Source organism: Myotis brandtii, unplaced genomic scaffold, assembly GCF_000412655.1.
Source record: "Myotis brandtii unplaced genomic scaffold, ASM41265v1 scaffold434, whole genome shotgun sequence".
NCBI classification, from domain to species: Eukaryota; Metazoa; Chordata; class Mammalia; order Chiroptera; family Vespertilionidae; genus Myotis; species Myotis brandtii.
The window spans coordinates 529,084-535,098 of record NW_005366599.1 but is presented as its reverse complement, the minus strand read 5'-3'; positions in this window follow the sequence as shown (position 1 = coordinate 535,098).

Sequence of the window (6,015 nt, the reverse complement as noted above, 5' to 3'; positions counted from 1 at the left end):
GTCAGGGGAGGCTGGCCTGCTCCCCGGCAGCGTCAGGGCCCAGCCTGGAGAGCTTGCTGCTGTGTGCCGGGCAAGGGGTGCCGCAGGCTCACAGGGCTGGCTTTCTTGGGAGTCGTGGTTTGAAGGGCAGCCCTGCCTGGCACACCTGTGGCCTGGCCCATCCCTGCTCCCTTCCGGGCCCCCAGCGTCTGCAGAACAGGCCGGCCGGCCTCGGGGAGGGCCCTCATGTGCCCTAGTGCCACCTGTGTGTGTCTGTGGGTGTGAGGCTGAGGGCTGACACCTGCGGGTGGGGGCCTGCGCCCTGCCGCCAGCTCCCGGGAAAAGCGGGCAGCTGCTGCCCTCCAGAGGCCATTGTGGGTACTGCACCCACCAGGCCTTCTGTGGGGAAACTGATGCCCTGTAAGTTCCCAAGGCCCACTCAGCACCTGCCTGGAAAGCCCGCTTCCGGAACCTGGCTTGCCCACGGCAGGGTCAGCCCCCACCCCACCTTCCTGCCCCGGCACCCAGCACCCGTGTGGGCCCCTCCAGCATCAGAGTCGGCTCTGCCACCCGCCTGGAATCCATCCATCCATCCATCCATCCATCCATCCATCCATCCATCCATCCATCCATCCATCCATCCATCCATCCATCCATCCATCCATCCATCCATCCATCCATCCATCCATCCATCCATCCATCCATCCATCCATCCATCCATCCATCCATCCATCCATCCATCCATCCATCCATCCATCCATCCATCCATCCATCCATCCATCCATCCATCCATCCATCCATCCATCCATCCATCCATCCATCCATCCATCCATCCATCCATCCATCCATCCATCCATCCATCCATCCATCCATCCATCCATCCATCCATCCATCCATCCATCCATCCATCCATCCATCCATCCATCCATCCATCCATCCATCCATCCATCCATCCATCCATCCATCCATCCATCCATCCATCCATCCATCCATCCATCCATCCATCCATCCATCCATCCATCCATCCATCCATCCATCCATCCATCCATCCATCCATCCATCCATCCATCCATCCATCCATCCATCCATCCATCCATCCATCCATCCATCCATCCATCCATCCATCCATCCATCCATCCATCCATCCATCCATCCATCCATCCATCCATCCATCCATCCATCCATCCATCCATCCATCCATCCATCCATCCATCCATCCATCCATCCATCCATCCATCCATCCATCCATCCATCCATCCATCCATCCATCCATCCATCCATCCATCCATCCATCCATCCATCCATCCATCCATCCATCCATCCATCCATCCATCCATCCATCCATCCATCCATCCATCCATCCATCCATCCATCCATCCATCCATCCATCCATCCATCCATCCATCCATCCATCCATCCATCCATCCATCCATCCATCCATCCATCCATCCATCCATCCATCCATCCATCCATCCATCCATCCATCCATCCATCCATCCATCCATCCATCCATCCATCCATCCATCCATCCATCCATCCATCCATCCATCCATCCATCCATCCATCCATCCATCCATCCATCCATCCATCCATCCATCCATCCATCCATCCATCCATCCATCCATCCATCCATCCATCCATCCATCCATCCATCCATCCATCCATCCATCCATCCATCCATCCATCCATCCATCCATCCATCCATCCATCCATCCATCCATCCATCCATCCATCCATCCATCCATCCATCCATCCATCCATCCATCCATCCATCCATCCATCCATCCATCCATCCATCCATCCATCCATCCATCCATCCATCCATCCATCCATCCATCCATCCATCCATCCATCCATCCATCCATCCATCCATCCATCCATCCATCCATCCATCCATCCATCCATCCATCCATCCATCCATCCATCCATCCATCCATCCATCCATCCATCCATCCATCCATCCATCCATCCATCCATCCATCCATCCATCCATCCATCCATCCATCCATCCATCCATCCATCCATCCATCCATCCATCCATCCATCCATCCATCCATCCATCCATCCATCCATCCATCCATCCATCCATCCATCCATCCATCCATCCATCCATCCATCCATCCATCCATCCATCCATCCATCCATCCATCCATCCATCCATCCATCCATCCATCCATCCATCCATCCATCCATCCATCCATCCATCCATCCATCCATCCATCCATCCATCCATCCATCCATCCATCCATCCATCCATCCATCCATCCATCCATCCATCCATCCATCCATCCATCCATCCATCCATCCATCCATCCATCCATCCATCCATCCATCCATCCATCCATCCATCCATCCATCCATCCATCCATCCATCCATCCATCCATCCATCCATCCATCCATCCATCCATCCATCCATCCATCCATCCATCCATCCATCCATCCATCCATCCATCCATCCATCCATCCATCCATCCATCCATCCATCCATCCATCCATCCATCCATCCATCCATCCATCCATCCATCCATCCATCCATCCATCCATCCATCCATCCATCCATCCATCCATCCATCCATCCATCCATCCATCCATCCATCCATCCATCCATCCATCCATCCATCCATCCATCCATCCATCCATCCATCCATCCATCCATCCATCCATCCATCCATCCATCCATCCATCCATCCATCCATCCATCCATCCATCCATCCATCCATCCATCCATCCATCCATCCATCCATCCATCCATCCATCCATCCATCCATCCATCCATCCATCCATCCATCCATCCATCCATCCATCCATCCATCCATCCATCCATCCATCCATCCATCCATCCATCCATCCATCCATCCATCCATCCATCCATCCATCCATCCATCCATCCATCCATCCATCCATCCATCCATCCATCCATCCATCCATCCATCCATCCATCCATCCATCCATCCATCCATCCATCCATCCATCCATCCATCCATCCATCCATCCATCCATCCATCCATCCATCCATCCATCCATCCATCCATCCATCCATCCATCCATCCATCCATCCATCCATCCATCCATCCATCCATCCATCCATCCATCCATCCATCCATCCATCCATCCATCCATCCATCCATCCATCCATCCATCCATCCATCCATCCATCCATCCATCCATCCATCCATCCATCCATCCATCCATCCATCCATCCATCCATCCATCCATCCATCCATCCATCCATCCATCCATCCATCCATCCATCCATCCATCCATCCATCCATCCATCCATCCATCCATCCATCCATCCATCCATCCATCCATCCATCCATCCATCCATCCATCCATCCATCCATCCATCCATCCATCCATCCATCCATCCATCCATCCATCCATCCATCCATCCATCCATCCATCCATCCATCCATCCATCCATCCATCCATCCATCCATCCATCCATCCATCCATCCATCCATCCATCCATCCATCCATCCATCCATCCATCCATCCATCCATCCATCCATCCATCCATCCATCCATCCATCCATCCATCCATCCATCCATCCATCCATCCATCCATCCATCCATCCATCCATCCATCCATCCATCCATCCATCCATCCATCCATCCATCCATCCATCCATCCATCCATCCATCCATCCATCCATCCATCCATCCATCCATCCATCCATCCATCCATCCATCCATCCATCCATCCATCCATCCATCCATCCATCCATCCATCCATCCATCCATCCATCCATCCATCCATCCATCCATCCATCCATCCATCCATCCATCCATCCATCCATCCATCCATCCATCCATCCATCCATCCATCCATCCATCCATCCATCCATCCATCCATCCATCCATCCATCCATCCATCCATCCATCCATCCATCCATCCATCCATCCATCCATCCATCCATCCATCCATCCATCCATCCATCCATCCATCCATCCATCCATCCATCCATCCATCCATCCATCCATCCATCCATCCATCCATCCATCCATCCATCCATCCATCCATCCATCCATCCATCCATCCATCCATCCATCCATCCATCCATCCATCCATCCATCCATCCATCCATCCATCCATCCATCCATCCATCCATCCATCCATCCATCCATCCATCCATCCATCCATCCATCCATCCATCCATCCATCCATCCATCCATCCATCCATCCATCCATCCATCCATCCATCCATCCATCCATCCATCCATCCATCCATCCATCCATCCATCCATCCATCCATCCATCCATCCATCCATCCATCCATCCATCCATCCATCCATCCATCCATCCATCCATCCATCCATCCATCCATCCATCCATCCATCCATCCATCCATCCATCCATCCATCCATCCATCCATCCATCCATCCATCCATCGTGCAACCCACCCTCCACTCAGAGGGTGTCCCCGCCAGGCTCCAGGGAAGGAGAACACTATCAGGACTCTCAACTGGGTAGCCCGGTCCACTGTGGGGGACGGTTCTTGACTCAGAGGACAGAGGTCCTGGGCCCCGCATGTCCTGGGCCCGCGATGGCGGCCAGCCGGGAGAAGGGGCTCGCTGCCTGGTTCCTCCCGTGGACACGGGGCCCTGTCTCCCTCCCACTTTACGAGGAAAACAGAAAAGACGCAGGTCCCTCAGCCTTCACGGCAGCGAGCTGCTCCCGCGTGTGGAGAGCTGCCCTTCGCACACCTGGGAGGGAGGCCACAGTCCAGCCTGCCTGGGGTGGGGGGGTAGGAGGGCGGGGAATAGGGGGAATGGGGCTGCTTTGTCAGACAGACGCTGGGTGTGGGAAGTGCCTCCCCTCCAGGTGTGTCCCCTCGCATCATATTCCCTCCAGGTGTGCCCCCTCCAGGTCTGTCATCCTCCAGGTGTGCCCCCTCCAGGTGTGTCCCCTCCAGGCGTGCCTCCAGGCGTGTGCCCCCTCCAGGTGTGCCCCCTCCAGGTGTGCCCCCTCCAGGTGTGCCCCCTCCAGGTGTGCCCCCTCCAGGTGTGCCCCCTCCAGGTGTGCCCCCTCCAGGTGTGCCCCCTCCAGGTGTGCCCCCTCCAGGTGTGCCCCCTCCAGGTGTGTCCCCTCCAGGGGTGTCCTCTCCAGGTGTGTCATGCCCCTGCCCTGCCCCATGTTTGAGGAGCCATCCCTGGGTCCTGATCCATCATTTGTCTTTGGAGATGTAACCATTGGTCAGTGCAGAGTCAGATGGGGGCCCGGGTCCCTGAGGCAGGTGGGCCTCGGAGAGAAATGCCTGGTCCTTGGGCGGAGGGGCACCAGGGGAGGCTGGCCTGCTCCCCGGCAGCCTGTCCCCCTGTCCCCTGTCCCTTGTCCGCCTCCTGTGGGGCGGGCTCGAGCCTGGGTGGGGATGTCCACCCTGAGGCAGGGGCTGGTTCAGGACGAGGCTTATGGGTGGGCTCCTCCCCGCTTCCGGGAGGAGACACGTGTCTCCAAGAGGGAGGCCACCGCACCTGGAGGCTACGCTGCCTGGAGGCTCCCGCTGTCGCCCAGGCTCTCAGGGTCCTGCTCTCCCGCCTGGTGGGTGCTGGGAGGACGGCTTCGCTGCCCCGGAGCCCATGCCGGGAACCCCCGGTGAAGGCGGGAGAACCTCGGGACTGCCGCCCGCCCCTGCTCGCCCTTAGTGACGCTCTGGGCACGAGGTTAGAAAAGCACACAGATTTATTGCATATCAATCTCAGTATAAATTCATTGTAGCATCGGAAAGATTACATTTGGTATACAGTCCTATTCTACAGCATTAGCCTCGCATCGGCGCCGGCGTCCCGGAAGGACCGTCTCTAACAGGTACGTCCGTCTTTCGTCCCCCCGCCCCCGGACCCAGGTGGCTCGGGTGTGGCTGGGGACAGGGGACGCGGAGCAAGTCTCTGGGCCTCTGTTGCCTCTGCAGCAGGCGGGGGTTTGATGGTGACACATGAAGGCGCCCAGAGGCAGGCGGTGGGAATGGGTCAAAGTCACAGTGACCGGCAGGGAAGAGGGAGCCCGCCCGGCCGCCTGGCCTCTCCCGCTTGCC